Source organism: Rhinatrema bivittatum, chromosome 6 (genome assembly GCF_901001135.1).
Source record: "Rhinatrema bivittatum chromosome 6, aRhiBiv1.1, whole genome shotgun sequence".
Classification (NCBI taxonomy): Eukaryota; Metazoa; Chordata; class Amphibia; order Gymnophiona; family Rhinatrematidae; genus Rhinatrema; species Rhinatrema bivittatum.
In genome coordinates this window covers 146,915,152-146,934,615 of record NC_042620.1, presented here as the reverse complement: position 1 = coordinate 146,934,615, position 19,464 = coordinate 146,915,152, and the positions used below count along the sequence as shown (strand labels likewise).

Sequence of the window (19,464 nt, the reverse complement as noted above, 5' to 3'; positions counted from 1 at the left end):
CCTCCCCATCCCCCTGATACCTTTCTGGGCATTGCCAGGAGCAAGGGACACTCTGCCCCACTCCCAGCGCCTCCAGCGCTGCTGTAAGAGAGAGACAGCGTCGGAAGCATTATGTTTATGCTTCCAGCACTGCTTCTGGCCAGGGAGCTGGAGAGAGACGATTGGGCCTTTGCCCATTTATGTATTTCAATTTTATTCCTTTAAAGATATCCAGTTAAGTAGCATTCTATCCATCCACATAAGGCCGAATAACTGTAAACCTGCTCAGTAGCGGTCTAAAGTTATCGGACTAACCTAGCTGGATGTACCCGCTACTCTACTAGGTTAACCAGACAATGCAACCCCTCCCTGGAAGGCCCCTAAAACTCCCCTTTTTTATCTGGCTAAATTATAGCTAGACTAGCCGTTAAGCCCTAACAACGGGCTACATTTAAAAAAACATTTTCAGTCCATTTCCTTCCCACTCCCTCCCCCTCATTCTCCCTCCCTCCCTCTATTCTCCCTCCCTCTCACTTTCCCCTCCCTCTCACTTCCCCCCTCCCCCCTCTATTCTCCCTCCCTCTCCCTCCCCCTCTATTCTCCCTCCCTCTCACCTTCCCCCCTCCCCCTCTATTCTCCCTCCCTCTCCCTCCCTCCCTCTATTCTCCCTCCCTCCCTCTATTCTCCCTCCCTCTCACCTTCTCCCTCCCTCTCACCTTCCCCCTCCCCTCCCTCTCACTTCCCCCCTCCCCCCTCTATTCTCCTCCCTCCTCCCTCCCCCCTCTATTCTCCCTCCCTCTCACCTTCCCCCCTCCCCCTCTATTCTCCCTCCCTCTCACCTTCCCCCCTCCCCCTCTATTCTCCCTCCCCCTCTCTTCTCCTCTCTTCTCCCTCCTCTCCCTCTATTCTCCCTCCCTCTCACTTCCCCCTCCCCCTCTATTCTCCCTCCCCTCACTCTCTCCTCCCTCTCCCAATGCCCTCCCCTTTCAGCTCATCCGCAGACGGAAGATGTCCGGGGGGTGTCCCTCCCGCGCGCGCGGCGCCGCTCCTGCTCGTCGCCGCTGCCACTGCTCCTCCCACTCCTGCTTCTCGCTGCCGCTGCCGCTGCTCCTGCTCCTGCTTCTCGCTGCCGCCACCGCCACTGCTCCTGCGGCCCCAGCGCCATTTTTTTTTTCGGGCACGCTCGCTCTGACCGACGTGCTCGCCCGCGCATGCGCGGTAGAGCTGCTCTCTACTGCGCATTTGCGGGCCGTCGGTCAGAGCCCATTTATAAGGTAGATAACCACTTATCCAACTATAATTTAGCCAGATAAGTGGCTGAATATGCCACATTGGCCATTTTTCAATATCGCATTAGGGGGCGTTAGATAGGTATAGGATATTTCTTGCTATCTTCAGTGGCCTCCTTTTCCATATAAAAGCAAAACTCCTTTTTTGCAGCTTCTTCAAAATTCCATCCGGAATACTACACGGTAGTGTTTGGAATAAATAAATATAATTTTCACTGCAGTTACCCTTCCCAGTCATGATAAAGTAAATCTCTCCCATTTATCCCAGATCATACATATACGGGTATAGTTCAGCATATATAAATCTCCATATTCTGATCCCACATTCACCCCTAAGTAACTCACTTGCCTTCTTGCCCATTTGAATGGAAACCTCTCTTTCATTGCCTGAGCCTGTAAGTCTGTTAAGCAGATTTATAAAATCTCTGATTTATCTCTATTCACTGTAAAGCCTGACATTTGTCCAAAAGGTTCCATCTCAGATTAAAGCACTCTCAGAGAGGAATCAGGCTGTAAAAGAGTGAACAGAATATCATCAGCATATAATGAGATTTTATATTGCTCATTGCCCATTATTAAATCAATTATGTCTGAGAGGTTTCTAATTTTCGCCACAAAAGGCTCAATGCTTAATGTAAACAAAGGGGTGACAAAGGACAACCCTGTTGCATACATCTCTTTATGGCAAAATTCTTCGTATACACCCCATTTATCATTATACAAGCCTCTGGACTTCTATATAATTCTCACACCCATTGCAAAAAAATGACCTCCTACTCCCACCTTCTCCATCACTTTAAATAGGAAGGGACAATGAACCCTATCAAACGCTTTTTCGGCATCAATAGCAAAAAGCACAAATGAAATGTGTTCTCTCTTTGCAAAGTGAATCAGATTGATAATCTTACGCACATTGTCTGCCACCATACGTCTGGGCATAAATCCTGCTTGGTCTGAATGTATAAGAAGATGAATAACTAATCTTAACCTTTGTGCTAACATTTTAGCCAATAATTTAAAATCTATGTTGATGTGGTAGATCAGTCTATACCAACTGCATAGCATATGGTCTTCCCCTGCCTTCGGTAATACTGTTATACTGACTACATTAGCTGACTGTAAGTTATGATTTCAGCTATTTTGCAGCTTGACCGTGCCTTGACTATGGCACCTTCCTACCAACAGAGGCCTCCGGTAAGCCCCTCTCAGAAATATCCTCATCATCTTGCTCCTGGTCTCATGACTCAGCCTGTTTTGCAGCCTCCCCTTCACCTGGGGACCTCAATGAGCATACTCTCCAGGCTGGCCAAGCTTCTCCTCTCTGTTCTTGCCATGCCCTGGTTTCTGTCCTATATAATCCAGTCCTGCGATAGCCACCTTGTTGGTTCATGGAATTACCTTTGCCTCCTTGTCCTGGCTTCTGTCTTTCTTGCTACTTTCTCTCTAGCCTTGCCTTGTCGCCTTTGGGCTTTCAGCTCCTAGCCTTGGCTTGCCTTTTGGCCATCCAGCCTTCTCGCTCTTTGCCTGGCCTTGCTTTGCCTTGTGGCCATCCGACCATCTTGCTCCTTGCATTACCTTGCTCTGCCTTATGGCCATCCAGCCTTCTCGCTCCTTGCATTGCCTTGCGGCCATCTGGCCTTCTCACGCCTTGCTTGCCTTGCCTTGCTTTGTGGCCATCTGGCCTTCTTGTTCCTTCACTTCAGGCCTTCTGCCCCTTGCCTTTTCTGTCTTGTGGACTATCTGGCCTTATTCTGTTGCCCAGTGGCCTACGGGCCATCTGCCTAGCTGTCTTCGAGCATATTCATTCTGTGTTTTGTGTTGCCTTGCTGTCCCTGTTCTCTCTTGTTCTGGTCCTGTTCTGTGTTGCCTTGCTGCCCCTGTTCTATCTTGCTCTTGTCCTGCCTCGGTCCTGCCCTGTCCTAGTCTAGTATTGTTCTGTCCTGTCTTTGTCCTTCTCTGTGTTTCCTAGACCCAGCCTGTCCACAGCCTTACCTGGCACAGCCTGTCTACAACTTTACTGCATTCATTCTGTCCACACCATTGCCTGGTCCAGTATGTCTACAGCTTTGTTCGACCCAGCCTGTCCTCAGCCTTGCTTGGTCCAGCTTGTCCACAGTCTTACCTGGCCCAGCCTGCTACATTTTTGCCGCATCTAGCCTGTCCTTAGCCTTGCCTGGTCCAGCCTGTCCTCAGCTTTGCTGGACCCAGCCCCTAGCACCCAAAGGCCCAATCTATGGGGAAGGGGCCTAGCTAGGGAGAAGACTGCCCTATGTCCCATTCTTCCATCCTGCGCTACCCTTTAAGCGATGTTCCCTGAACAAGGAGTACGTAACACTGTAGAAGCCCCCTTCCATCTTTAAGATAATTAAACAATTTCACCAATGGAGCCACTAAATATTCTTTAAATTTCTTATAGAGCAGGGATGTAAACCTATCAATGCTTGGTGCTCTACCTGTCTTTAAATCTTTTATGGCCCCCAAAACCACCGCTGTAGTGATAGGTTTTCCCAAAGCCTCCTCCAATTCCATGTTTAACAGAGGCATTTCAATCTCACTGAAATATTCTCTATACCTTTCTCAGTTACATTCTCTTCATTTGCATATAATTCTTCATAAAACTAATTAAATCGTTTTCTGATATCCTCACTATCCATTTCCACTGACCCCTCCCTATCCTTGATTTTTATTCTATGAGATTGGGAAATTCTGTCTCTTAATTTATGAGCCAGTAGTTTTCCAGCTTTATTCCCTTGCTCACAGTACATTTGTTTGAGCAAATACAGATGATCTGCTATCTCGTCGGCTTCCAGCATACACAATTTATGCTGAATATCCTCCAATTTATCTGCTACCCTATGATGTGGATGCTGTTTATGTTGAACTTCCATATCTGCCAATGCCTGCAAACCATTTATGTTTTTCTTGGTTTTTTCTAATAGGATACCATACTGATCAACTTTCCCCTCAGCACTGCTTTAAGGCAATCCCAGAGTCACCTCATTATTATCAATGTGCTTTAAATATTCTGTAATAGCTAATTGAATTTGTTGTGTACTATCTTTATCTTTTATTATACTATCATTCAGTTTCAAAACTGTCAACCTCATATACGTTTATTTTCCAAAATCTCTCACCAAATTGGGGCATGAGCTGACTAGATGATTATTCTTTTATCAGCTTCCTTTGTCAATATAGCCAAAAATGTTTCCACCAAGAAATAATCTTTTCTAGTATATGAGTTGTGCGGTCATGAATAAAATGAGTAATTTCAAGAGGAAAGATGGCAAACTCTCCATATATCTACCAACTGCCATCTCTCCATTAGCTGTTTTAGCCTTGCCCTATCCAATTCTGAAGTTATTCTGAAGTCTGTGGAACAATCCTCAGCGGGATTCAAGTAATATTAAAATCCACCCCCCACCCCCCACTATCAGCTTACCTCCATTTCAATCCTCCATTCAATCCACTTCTCTGTCTTATAGTCAGGTCTGAAAAGGTTTTTTAGGTTTGGTGTATGAAAGCTGGGGTTTCTCCTATTAAGGAATTGGTCTCTGTGGTTCTGTCTTTTTTGCAAAATGGCTTTGAGAAAGGTTTAGCTTTTAATTCCCTGAAGGTACATGTAGTGGCTATTGCTTGCTACAGAGGAAAAATACAAGGCTTGACCTTAGCAGCTCATCTGGATGTTTCTTGTTTCTAAAGAGGAATGAAAAATGTTCATCTACCACTTCATAAAGATATTTCTCCGTCGATGATAATTTGGTTCTCCAGGCCTTGTGTACAGTTCTAGTTGAACTCATTAGGAGAGCATCTATTAAGGACTTAATGCTGAAGGCACTTTTTCTGGTGGCTATCTGTTTGGCACAACATATTTCTGAATTATAAGCCCTTTTGTGCAGAGATCTAGTTCTAAAGGTTTCAGAGGCTGGAATATGCGTTTGGACAGTCCCTTCTTTTTTACTGAAAGTGGTCTCTCTGTTCCATTTGAATCAGCTTGTGGATCTCTCAGCATTCAAGAGGTGTGATTCAATGAGGAAGTTTAAGTCTGCATTTATTAGATGTGAATTTAACCTTAGACTTGAAAGTGATCACTGCTATTAATCAAGTTGACTTAGGGAATGGCCTCTGCTATTACTGGCATCAGTAGCATGGGCTGTTCTTGGTGTTTGGGTAATTGCCAGGTTCTTGTGGTCTGGTTTGGCCTCTGTTGGAAACAGGATGCTGGGCTTGATGGACCCTTGGTCTGACCCAGCATGGCAATTTCTTATGTTCTTATTATGAACAAGGAATTTATCCACAGTCTCCAAAAAATGCTTTTGATTAGTGTTTTGGGCAGTATAGGCTTACCAATATATATTTTTCGTTATAAATGGTTAATTTAACAATAATGCATCACCCACCCCCATCTCTATGAACCAAATCAATCTATACCACCACATCTTTGGAAATAAGGATCCCCACCCCCGCATATCTCTTGGCAGGGGTACAAGAAGCCAAAAGTATATTGGGAAAATGCTTAGAATAAAGGAGACATTTATCTCTTTTCCTAAGATGGGTTTCCTATATAAAAGCTACTGATGCCTTCAAGGATAACAATTCTCGAAACATGGCACTTGTAGGGTGAATTCAGGCCTTTTACATTCAAGGACAGAAATCTATATTAGCCATCCTTTATTCTTTCCCCCAACTACCCACAATCCCTATCAAGAGCCTTCCTACCTTGTTCCTCCATCTCTGCCCCATCCTCCCTTTTCTTTCCACGTATAGATCCTCCAACCCAATTTTCCTGGTACCATATCTCTATACTGTATCCCCCCCCACAGCACCATCACCCCCATACTCCCTCTTTCCCAGTCCACATACCCCCTCCCCATACCCCTTTAATCTGCTTCTCGATGAGCAGATTCAAAACCCGCATGGGAATGATCATCCCCTATCCCCCATTCTCCCATCTATATCAACACGGATTACAATATAATACTATTGCTACATTTAAAATCTCTCTCATGTTCGAGTAAAGCCAGCAGTATCTAATATTTTCCTTCTGCAGTAAAGAAGTGACTGCCTGCAGCTCTTTCCATTTTTTTAGTGTAAGCGGAGAAAGGTCGTTGAAAATTGCAGTGCTGTCTGTGTCCTTCCCAAGTGATGCTGCCCATCTGTCTTGCCTGCTTTATTATTCTTTCTTTAAGTTGATTACTTTGCAAACAGGCAGTGATATAGTGGGGTACGTTCCAAGGAGGTCCCAGTGCCCGCTGTGCTCTATCAATTACTATTTCAGGACGTACTGACTCCTCACTTTCTACTCCGCTAGCATACAACACAGCTTGACAAATTTTACGCACTACTTTATCTGCATCCTCCAAAGCTTCTGAATCAGGCAAGCCCCAGATGCATATATTGGATCTCCTGGATCTATTTTCCAGAACCTCTAATTTATGGCCATATCTGCATTAAATTTAGTCAATTCCACCATTGCAGAATGCAGCTGCATCAAAGATGAAACCTGCTTTCCCCCGAAGCCTCAACATCCTCTACCCTCTGGTCAAATTTCAGCAGATTAGTCCGGAACGCTGGAATAATTTCCCGCAGCTCCTCTTTAATTGATTTAATATCCGTCTGAAACTCCTTAAACCAGGTACTGAAGTCCTCTTTTGTTAATTCATCCCTCTTACTCGATGCTATGCGATTACTGTCCCCGATTAGGTCCAATTCTATCTGATCGCCATCCATTCACTCCTCCACAGTACTCAAGGCCTCAAAACATAATCTGCTCACATCGAATGAAAATTGTTTTAAATCCACAGATTTTTTGCAGGATGCCATGAACGCTGCTGTCAGGGAGTATCACGGTTCAGTCTCGCTTGGATCTGTTGCTCCAGTTCGCACTGTAGTGAGTTTAGGGAAAATGTGGGGGAGAGCTCTGGACTTAGGTGTCCATCTTGTAAGGATGATGTCACTTCCTCCCTTTTTCTAGGAAATCTGGAATATAAAAATATAAAACTTGTTTTCAAAGTAATGCTTATATAGTATTTGATTTGTTTAAATTTTATTGTGTCTTAGACAAAGGTGCAACTAACATAACCATTCCTAAATCAAGATAAGTAGTGAAGGAAAGGTGGGCATTAGATTCATTGATGATATCATACTAAACTAGGAAAGCTAAACAAAAAAGTTAAGAAAAGAGAGATTTTGTAAAAGAGATAGAAGAGGAAAGACGTGAAGGAGAACAAGAGATATCCAGAAAGAAAGGATTAAGGAGATACAAAGAACAAGACTAGGCATAGAAAGGAGAATCAATAGGGGATAAAACATTAGAGAGGGAGATTATGGGTTGATCAGAAAATGAACGGGAAATAAGGCATGCGGAGTTCACAATAGGTTAACAGTGAGGAATTTGTATTCAGTGCAGGGAGTGTCAGAGAAGAGTACAACATGAAATGTGAAGAGCACGAATGGTGATACAAACTGCACTGTTTAAAATGAGTTAGAGTAGGAGATGAGAATGAGGTTCATGAGATAAGCTATTCCAATAATCTGATCATGAAAGAATAAGAGGCAACAGTAAAAGAGGAATGAAATGAGAGGAAGCGAAAAATATAATAAATGTGGAAGAATTGTAAATGCCAGGTTCTGCCTAGGAGGCCTATGTACTAAAATGTGAAATGTTTTCACAAACATGGCCTATGCATGAAAAAATAAGCAAAACGCTCCAAAATGTGCAAAAATGCAGACATATTGGCATTTTTGCAAGTTTTTTATGCATTAGCCTCATTTGGAAAAAGTTTTTTCTGCCTTCACAAGTGGTAAACTTTCATGTGTAGTCTGCTCTGCACAAAAGTTTACTAAAATTCTGAATTAGTGAGCTATTGCAATGTACTGTCATGCAAAGCAGCTCATTAATTCAGAAATCAGTGAAAATCTGTGAGGGAAGACATCTTTGCACATCAGTATTTACAAAACAAAGGTTATAACACTTTAATGAGATGGTAGCTATGTTTCTTGGCTGGACCCTTTAGCAAAGTTTACCATGCAAATTTTCTATAGAGCTCCTTTGCATCCATAACAAATTAGCATGGGAAAGAAGCTGCTAATTTGTGGAAAATCCTGTGGGTGGGTACATCAGCCCCAAAGTGAGCAATAATATGTGGGGAAAAAAAGAATAACTTATAACATTGACTTTAAAGGCAGATGGAGAAACAGGAAGATTAATGCACTGGGCATTATTCAGAGAAGGAAAGAGGAAGAAGAGATGGGAGGATGAGAGGGGAAACTAGAGAAGTCCAACCTTTCGATTAAGCTTTAGGTGATGGCATGACATGCAGCTGGATGTAACAGGCCAAAAGATCTGTGCAACATTGGTGTAAGGCTGGGAGGTAAATCCATATGACAAGATCAGAGTACCCAAAGAATAGGTGGGCCAAATACTGAACCTTGAGAAACACTGGAGAGGATGGGTAAAAAAGTGAAAAGAATTTAGAGAGAACATGAAGGTCTGAGGTGAAATATAATACCGACGAACCAGACCAGGTTAAAGCCAAACAATTCCAAGGAATGAAGTGAGGAGAGAAGTGTCAAAAACAGTCAAGAAGTCAAGAGAATTAGGATAGAGTCAAGAGAAGTGACAAATGGAATCAACAGAGTTATGAAGGGAAGACAGCACTTTGTTTAATATCAAGAAGAACCACTGCACTAGAGAAATACAAAAGTGTGACCTATAGCAAGTATAAAAGAACAAGACACTGTGAACTTGTCCCTTATTTCAAATTCATTAAATAAAAAAGCATTGGAGAGCCCAAAAAAATAATCAAGTACAATATCTAGCAAAGCACTGATGAAACTTTGCCAAATATAGTCGGCGAAACAATGCGACAATGCGACAATGCGACAAGTCGGCGAAACAATGCGACAAGGCGATTGCAAAAGCCAGAAGAATGCTGGGATGCATAGAGAGAGGAATATCGAGTAAGAAAAGGGAAGTGATAATCCCCTTGTACAGGTCCTTGGTGAGGCCTCACCTGGAGTACTGTGTTCAGTTCTGGAGACCGTATCTACAAAGAGACAAGGACAAGTTGGAGGCGGTACAGAGAAGGGCGACCAGGAAGGTGGAGGGTCTTCATCGGTTGACATACGAGGAGAGATTGAAGAATCTAAATATGTACACCCTGGAGGAAAGGAGGAGCAGGGGTGATATGATTCAAACTTTCAGATACTTGAAAAACTTTAACGATCCAAAGACAATGACAAACCTTTTCCAACAGAAAAAAATCAGCAGAACCAGAGGTCACGAGCTGAGGCTCCAAGGAGGAAGACTAAGAACCAATGTCAGGAAGAATTTCTTCACGGAGAGAGTGGTGGATGCCTGGAATGCCCTTCCGGAGGAAGTGGTGAAGTCCAAAACTGTGAAGCACTTCAAAGGGGCATGGGATAAATATTGTGGATCCATCAGGTCCAGAGGACGCATATAAAGAGCAGGTAGTAAAATACTGCACGGAGCGGCAGTAGCCACAGAGGCATTCACGGAGCGGGATGCCAGTGGCCAGTGGTAGGTGTCCACCTTCATGGAGCGGAAGGATGTAGGGCTGTCATCTCCCAATTAAATAAAAAACAAAAACAAAAAACAAAACAGGGATGGGATCCATCAGGTCTAGAGGACACATATAAAGAGCAGGTAGTAAAATACTGCACGGAGCGGCAGTAGCCACAGAGGCATTCACGGAGCGGGATGCCAGTGGCCAGTGGTAGGTGTCCATATAAAGAGCAGGTAGTAAAATACTGCACAGAGCGGCAGTAGCCACAGAGGCATTCACGGAGCGGGATGCCAGTGGCCAGTGGTAGGTGTCCACCTTCACGGAGCGGAAGGATGGAGGGCTGTCATCTCCCAATTAAATAAATAATAAAAAAACCCAGGGATGGGATCCATCAGTTCTAGAGGACGCATATAAAGAGCAGGTAGTAAAACACTGCATGGAGCGGCAGTAGCCACAGAGGCATTAACGGAGCGGGATGCCAGTGGCCGGTGGTAGGTGTCCACCTTCACAGAGTAGAAGGATGAAGGGCATCCATCTCCCAATTAAAAAAAGAAAAGAAAAAAAGAAAAAAAAAAACAGGGATGGGTTCATGGGCTTATAGGTATTACTAATTATTAGGCTTTTCAATATTTGATGATAGTTAATGTGACTTTCAAGGCATTCTTCACTTTCGGTGCATGTCCGGCATGACTCCTTGCTTCAATGACAGGGGAAAAGAAAAACTGATACTTCACACATTTCCAGCATTGCCCTCTGCTTCATGGCAGAGAGCTATGCTGCCGCTTACCCAACTAATCAAACTTAATATTTCACTTGGAAGCAGCTCCAGCACTGCTCTCTACATTAATGGTGGGGGTGAAAAGGGAATTAGAACATAAGGTTACTAAGAGCCAAGAGAAACAGTTAAGTATGAGAACAAATGTGTGAAGCTTGCTGGGCAGACTGGATGGACCGGTTGGTCTTCTTCTGCCGTCATTTCTATGTTTCTATGTTTCTATATATCCAAGAAAGGCCTACTGACAGCTTTATAAAAGAGGTGCTCACAGTGCTTGTTTTTTTCCTAAATGTAGTGCAGAGATCATTTGCAGATGTAGATACCAAAAAAGAAATCTACAACAAAGGGATTTTCTTAAGATTCCTTAGCTTTGTCCAAATAATGTCATATAGATAATTACAGTAGACGCTTTGCTAAATTAATTAAATGGTTTTCTTGTATCATTGTTTAACACAAAAGCCTTCCAAGGTAGCGCAGCATTCAGGCTGTTATATTTGGTGCATTATTAAAGTAGCTTGTGATGTAGATCTCACTGCTGTGAGATGATGTGATATCAACAATAAGATGTGATGCACAGCAGGAGCTATTGTTGTTATCCTGTTTGTTACCTCACACCTGGCTCACTGTTCAGCATGATATGGTCACAGGTTTCTTTTCTATGGTGGTGGAGCTGGTGGGAGTGGAGAAATGGGAAGAATAATCTTCAGGATCCTCGGGTGGTGGAACACTCTAGATCAAGCCTTTGATTCCCAAAATAAAACACCATACACCTTTTTTTTTGTTTAATTGATTTACTGTATATTCTGCTTTTCAGGCATTTCAAAGTGTAGTTGAGGTTTCCAAAGACATTTCTTTTTTTGTTAGAGGTAGAGAGTTGAGAAATATTCAGAGCAAAATAAACAGTCTATTTACATCCAGTCCAATAGAAATTGGCTAGTAGTTAACAAATACAGTTCAATCCAAAAAGCTTGCTTGTCAGCACAGAATAATATCCACTTGCTTCTAGTCCAGTTGGTTAGATTGAGTGGGTGATCACTGTGTGGCCACCGACAAAGTACTTGTGACTTCTCACTCCTCGCCCAAGACAGCATGACCACTGGCAGAGCAGGAATACTGGCTCCAATCTGAAATGGATGCGAAGATGGCATTGCCTTGGTGATCTAAGCCCTTCAAACGAGTCGGCTTCCTAGCTCAACAGGAAACCCAGACTTCTCTGGCCTAAGCTTACAGAAAACTCTCTAGTAGAAGAACTTCTCCAGCTTCTCTCTCCCTCCTAGCCAGGCAAAAGAAACCCTGGAAACTTTCCCACAAACATTTTAGTAGTTGTGTACAGTAGGGGTAACAAAATACCAGGGGATAACCCCAAATCAAATACTTTTTTTGTAGGGCTCCACTGGGCTCCCTACAAAGGTGTGGCCTTGTAGAAGGGCTCTGCATTTGGAGAAAGAGAGAGGAACATAAACGATCTATGCCACATCAACCTCATGTGAGGCTGCTGCAATGATTGTTTCCTGTGTCTGTATAAGACAGAGTCCCTTATTGGGGATTTTTAGGAGTGGGATTTTTTTCTGTTCTCTTTTCCCTGGAGAAATCCTTGGCCCAATTAAGTGTAACATGGCTTCACAGAGATTTAAGAGACTTTCTGATTGATTTTTTTACCTTTTGAGGATAGAGAAGATTTCTTTATTTTGGATCTCACATTGAAAATAAAGTTTTTCACCCTTCCTTTCTCTTTTTTTTTTGTTTTGGGAACTTCTTTATTTCCCACCTGATTCACTCAGCCCAAAAGCCCACACAACAAAACTCTTGGAGAAAGCAAGGATACTCAGTATCCAGAAGAAGCAGGAAAGAGAAGTGGCATCCAGAAGTTGCTTACTCACAGCCTATAGCCATCCGGTATGCACCAGAGAACAAAGCAAGCACCTAAACTGGTACAAAAGAGAAAACAGAAGAGTGGAAAGTATCCAACCGGAGCTGCAGCACTATTCAGGTAACATTTACAAGGAACTCCAAAACTGGAGGCAGTGTCCGCTGTACAGAGTCCTGACAGTCCCTAAATTCCAATTGGAAGAGCTGGTGGAGACCCTACATTTCAGAAAGGAATAAGGGGACCCCAGAAACAGAAAGGAGGGAACAGACAGTTGCTGATTCAAGTATTTATTTCTGAATTGTGGATTTATCAAAGGAACAATACATCCTTGTCAAATTCATTTTAGTGCCCAAGTGCTCCAGTAAAGACTTTATACTGGAGCACCAATCAAGTGACCCATGTAACGCCTTGGCCCTGGAGGATAGCCTCCCCCTTCTCAACAAAGAATACACTGAACAAGGCTTATATTGTGACTGTATGTGACTTAGCCCTAATATTTTTTTGCGATTGGCCCTTTGAATTTTAAAGGATTCCCTGAGTTCAGTTACATTTCCATGCATCATGCAGTAGTTACCTGCCACTGCAGGGGGTAAATGGTATATAGCGGGTTTACATTTCTGTCCTATTCAGTAGAGAAATCTCTCTGCAGACATTCAATACAAAGACAGTTTTGATATAGCAGGAAACAGAAGGCGTAGCAGATTCTTGTTGTTCATTTTCATGCTGGTAGAAAGTATGATCTCCATCCAGTAATGCATTTTGAGCCTGACTTCCTGAAACATAAACACTTATTAAAACCCTAAAGTTATATCTGCTCTAAACAAAAGCCAAATTTAGAAATAATACAATTTGTATTTGTTATAAGAGCATGCTGAGGGTTTCAAGCTAACAAAAATTATGTGCATGGCATTATTATTAAGGATTATGGCCCCTGAGGTTAGTGCAATTGTTGTAAATCAAAATTTATATTTCTCTTTTATTTATAACATACCCTTGAAAATCACAAAATGAAGTGCTGTGATTATTTATCTACAGTAAAATATGAAGTGTGAAAGTTTGCATTAACAAATCCAGTTTCTAATAGTTAAATGTGTTGGTGTTAGGTTCATTTCTCCTTCAGAATATCTACTGGATATAGTGCAAAGGGTGATAACTTTCATAAGAATATGCATTTTGTGGCATGCACATATACACAAAATATCGCCTTTTTTTTAAAACAGGCGTGCACAACTTCAATCTTCAGAGGGCCATAAACACAGCTGGTTCTCAAGATATCCATAGCAATATTAATAAGACAGCTTTACATATGTTTGTCTAGGAACCAGATTCATTTGCATGTTTGGGTACCCTGAAAACTGGACTTGTTAGTGCTCTTAAGGAACGGGGCTAGCCTTCCCTATTTTAAAGGTAAAGCACGGCATAGTTGATTAAAGAACATATTATAATATTTAAGTTTAGAAATGGAAAGCAGTCTTAAATGTATCTGTGGGCTAATATGGCTCTTTTGACACGTGCAAGCATGACATGGATAAACACAAATCTCTGGACAGGGCAGAAAACAATAATATGAAGTATATTTTTTCAGCACAGATCTACCTCAGATTCTCACATGTTCATCATTATATTTTCTCCACTGACTAATCCTTTCTGAAGTGTCAACAGTAGTTGGGAATGGAGTTCTTTGCTTAATTAGTTTACAGAGCAGATTGCAGTAGGGCAAAAATGATAACAGGTTGTGTGATTTTTCTCCAAATGTGTTCCAGCGTAACTTGGCGGTTTTTGGCGTCTTGTTGAAATGCATTGGTTGTTAATTAAATTAAGCTTCAAACACCGTCTTTATGACCGCCTCCTCACATTCAAATATTTATTTATTTATTTATTTATTCCATTTTTATATTCCACCAGATTCCCAGATTCAAGGTGGATTACACCGTTAGTCACATGGAAGTTATATCTGTTGTAGAAGGGGAGGGGAGCCAGCACTGTTTTGTGTCCAGTAGAATAAACATTCTAAATATTTTGTTAGAAAATGTTTCCTATAAAGCTGAGTGTCCACTCTGGGAGGTGGATGCCACCAAACTGGGCCTAGTAGATGTTTGGAGGTAGCCAAGGATCCAAGAGGATTTTTTTTAATTCCCAGACTGTCTGTTCCTCTTTTTTTCTGGATTTTGCTCAGCCTAGTTTCAGCCAGTCAAAGATTAATGTGTATGTATTCACAGGGAGGGTCTGTTCAGCCCCCCCCCCCCCCCCAGCAGTTTTTGGCCTGCAGTGGGTAAATAGCAGCAGGAGTGAGAGGGGAATCTCAGCGACACAGTTGATCTTTCCCCAGCCACCATGGGAGCCACATTGGGCTGAACCAACCAAGGTTGAAGTGACTTTACCAGAGCTAGCAGACTGCACAGCCAAGTATGATAGCTTGGCTGGCTGTGGCACATCAAGAATAAAGGATTCATCTATCTCAGACACTGGCTTGGCTGAGCCCAGTGTCACGGCATCTGGGGATTTCCCAGCTGCAGGACAACAAACTAGAAAATTCTCCATTGCTCTGGGAGGAGTGATAACAGCTGAAGGGTAAGTGTGATACTTGCATTTGCCAATTAAACAATCAAGAGAATACCTCTTCTTGGGATCAGACAAGAACTTGCGGAGAAGAAGTTAACAACCCCGCTGATTCAGCCCACATTCTTGAATTCTCCAAGTTGAGCTCTTTCTGATTTTAGATTGCACAGTTTACACAGCTGATTGTCAGGTTCTGTACAGCTCAGTGTTATTGTTTCAAAAACCAGTGCAGCATATCTTCATACTGCACTAGATTTTCGCTAGGATTATTAACAGATGCAAAAAATATCTAGAATCAGGGCAGACTGGGACAAAAATCAGTCCAGGATAGAGAAGAACAAGGGCTGGTGCAGGGAAGAGAAGGGTAAGAGGATACATGAGTGGGAGGAGTCTCCTCCATCCCACCTACCGGTGTATCCGTTTCCTCACCTTCTTACAGAGTCTGTGGCTCCTGTTAGTTAAAGCCCTTTGTGCAACAGGCTTCTCTCTCCACACCCCCCCACTCACTTTCTACACACATTTCACTGTTTCATCTCTCACTAGCTTTCTCCATTTGCCACAAGTCTGACATGTCTTGTTAGCTGTACACTTCTTCACAGCTGGTTAGTTTTCTAACCTAATCTCGTTTTTTTCTTGTTGTGAATGGGGTCAGCAATTACCCCTCTTTGAAGGGCACTCCCAGCACTGGTTACAATTCCATGGTGTTTGTTGTAGTCTGGAGCAACAAACCCTTCCTTCAACCCCTTTCTCTGCCCAGCTACCTTCTGCAAACTTCATATCTGGGAACTTTTGAATTTTGGTCACTTTTTAGATTCAGTGTTGATTGGGAGATGGGGAAAGCAGAGTTGCTTACCTGTAACAAATGTTCTCCAAGGACAGCAGGATGTTAGTCCGATGTGAAAAATTTACGTAAAATTTTCTAGAACTTTTCCCGGGCACACTGAGCATGCCCAGTATGCCCTATACCACACATCCATGCAGGGCCCTTCTCCAGTCTTGTAATATAGAATTAAAATTAAAATTAAAAAAATAGGAGAATCCCAACTCTGCGGGGTGGTGGGTGGGTTTTGTGAGGACTAACATCTTGCTGTCCTCAGAGAACACCTGTTTCAGGTAAGCAGGATGGTAGTCCTCATACATGGGTAAATCCCTAGCTACAGGCTGCTGCAAAACACAAAAGGGGACCAACAGACATCCAATCAGGTGCCAACAGGCACAACAACAGAGTTGTTGGCAATAAAGGGGGGAGACAGCCTGAACCCAAACAATAGGCCCTAGGTGGGGAGAATTGGGTTTTACACCTCAAACAGGTTCCAAAGGACAGACTGACTGAACCAACTGTTGCGTCGGCCATCCCTAGCCAGAAAATAGTGAGATGTGAATTTGTGGAGAGAACTCCATGTCTCAGCTTTTTAGATTTCCTCCATGTGAACTGATTGCAAGTGGGTCACTGACTCTGCCATGGCTCTGACAGAATGAGCCTTGACATGATCCCCAAGATACAGTCTCATCTGGGCATAACAGAAGGAAATGCAATCTGCTTTCCAATTGGATAGTGTCTGCTTGGCAACGGCAACACTCAGCCTATTCCTATCAAGAGAAATAAAATGTTGGGTGGACTGTCTATGGGCTTTTGTCTGTTCCAGGTAGAAGGCTAAGGCTTGCTTGCAGTCCAAACTGTGTAGTGCTCATTTGCTGTGGTGCGAATAGGGCCTGAGAGAATGTTGGCAGGACGATGGACTGGTTAGGATGGAATTCCATAACCACCTTAAGTAGGAATTTAGGGTGTGTACACAGACCACCCTTTCATGATAAAACTTAGTGTAAAGGTGGATAAGTCACTAAGACCTGGAGCTTGCTGGCCCTGTGCGCTGAGGTGACCGCCACCAAAAATTTGACCTTCCAGGTCAGATACTTCAGGTCACAGGTGCACAGCGGCTCAAAAGGAGCTTTCATCAGCTGAGCTAATACCATGTTGAGGTCCTAAGACACAGTGGGAGGCTTTAGGGGAGGCTTCAGTTGAAGCAGGCCCCGTATGAATCATACAATTATAGGCTGTACAGAAATGGGCAAAACATCTACACCTTGGTGGTATGTGCCAATTGCACTGAGATGAACTTGATGGAGTTGTTCTTTAAGCCAGCTTCTAATAGGTGTAGAAGGTAATCAATCCGTTTTTGTGTGGGGCAGGAGAACGGATGTAGGACCTTCTGTTCACACCACATGTAAAACCTCCTCCACTTCAGTCCATAGGACTTTGTAGTGGAATGCTTTCTAGAAGCCACCAGGACCTGAGACACATCCTTTGAAAGATCAAACAGATGCAAGATTAACCTCTGAACATTCAAGCTATGAGCAACAGGGCCTGGAGGTTGGGATGCCACAGCCTGCCTTGCTCTTGCATGATGAGATATGGGGAAGTCCCCAGACTGATCAGTCTCTGGATAGACGGCTCCAGTAGGAGTGGAAACCAGACCTATCCTCGCGAAGCTTCAACAGTCTTCATCGCTAAGGGAATAAGAGAATATCTGTACAGAAGATCCTTGCCCCAATTGCGGGCAAGGGTGTCTGAGGCTGATTTGCCATCTGACCTGTACAGGGAGCAGAACCGAGGGTACATGAACTGATCTACATCCAGGCTTCCCCAGAGGCGGAATATACGATTTGCTACCCCTGGTTCAGGGACCACTCATGAGGTCTGAAGGCTTGTCTCAGCCTGATTAATACATAGCCCTGAGCACCATCCCGTGGTATAGGGCCCACAACCAGATCTGGAGTGCTTCTTGATACAGAGATACGATCCCGTGCCTCCCTGCTTGTTGGCTACCTAGTTGTTGGTCTGGATCAGGACATCTTTGTTCGGCAGCCGATCTCTGAAAGCCCGTACCGGGGACACCGGAGAGGTCGGCTTGTGGACGGGGCAGTAGCCATCTTTCCTAGGTAAGTGGGAGGAGCCATGAATAAGGTGAGGCAAATGGGGCGAAGTCATCTAGCACCGACGGACGCAACACTAGTGCAGCTGCAAGAGCCCTGATGGTGTTGACGGGAGCGAAGGGGTGGAGAATAGTACTACCTTTGGCGTAAGAGAGAATTCCTTGGCCTCTGTCTCTCTGGCCTCCTAGAAGAGGAGGATGGGTCTGGAGTGCTGGCGGAGAGTTGTTGGAGGGTTTCATGGTGGTCCTGAAGTTGGGCCACAGCATCCTTCACCTTATCTCCGAAGAGATCCTCCTCAGTACACAGCACGTCAGTGAGTTGTTCTTGTAGCTTTGGTTGGAGATCTGAGGCCCGCAGCCATGTCATTCTGTGGGCACCACTCACTGTAGAGACTCTCGATGCCATCTTGAAAACATAGGTTGAATGGACCTCGTGTTTTACACACTCCCAGGGCCTTATGCATCAGCGACATAAGGGTGTCTTGCTGCTGTTGAGGCAGATGCTTGGCCACCTCCTGCACCTGCTTCCAAATGTCCTGGAAGTACTGGCATATGTAGAGCTGGTAGGCAGCAATGTGGGGAATGAGCATTGTGCCTTGAAACACCTTCCTCCCAAGAGGTGTCCATCGCTCTATGGTCCTTCCATGGGGATGCCGAGAAATGGGAGGAAGGAGGGGTGGCCAAATCCTCTTTGGACCCATGACTGGCATCAGAACTGGTGGAGACTGTGGCAGACCCTCGGCACCGATGGAGGACCAGCACTCTTTGCTGTGGGGTCACTTCGGGGGCATTGCAGCATAAGCCGTGCATCGCCGTGCCCGGCACCATGCATCAATGGGGGCTGGTGCCGATGCTTCTTCAGCTTCCCTCGATGCTCAGCCCAGTCCTTCCCTGGTGCCAAGGCCGATGACAAGGACCCCAACATCTTCGGCCTGGAGGAGATCTCCTGGATCCTTTGCTGCCGATGCCAAAGCTGATGGCTCAGATTTCTTTGACTCGAAGAGCTGTTCCATTTTTTCCGAGTCAAAGCCAATGTCCCTTTGGGGTCATCTGGGCGCATAAACAGCAACCCCAGATGTCATGCAATGCTCCCAGGCAGAGGACACATATCTCATGCAGATCCGTGATGGACATGGTCCTCTGGCACCAGGGGCATCACTGAAAATCGTACATGGCCAGGTTGGATGAAACAAAAGGGGCACAAACCGAAAACAATAGTAGCATAGTGTCGATGGCCGGCGGGCACCAATGTACTGCCACCATGGGGAATCGACCATGAAAGGAAACTTACTTGAATCGCCGAAAACCCTAACTAGGAGACACTATGGGAAGGCACTGAAAGGGACCCAGCAATAGGACAGTGAGAAAAAATCTGCAAACATGAGAAAAGAGGAAAATTTTCCACAAGGCCAAAAGACAGGCAAAGCGAGCTCACTTACACCACAAGGCTTACAGCTCTGTGGAAAAAAAGAGACTGGAGAGGGACACCGCAAGGACACGTAGTATAGGGCATGCTGGGCATAGTCATTGTGTG

The 19,464-nt window shown here is 44.1% G+C and overlaps 1 protein-coding gene across 1 annotated transcript in view; it reads left to right on the top strand.

Annotated features, from left to right (window-relative positions):
• The window catches only part of PLCL1 (phospholipase C like 1 (inactive)), a 707,275-nt gene that overhangs the window by 40,442 nt on the left and 647,369 nt on the right, over window positions 1-19,464 (top strand). The window lies entirely within an intron of this gene.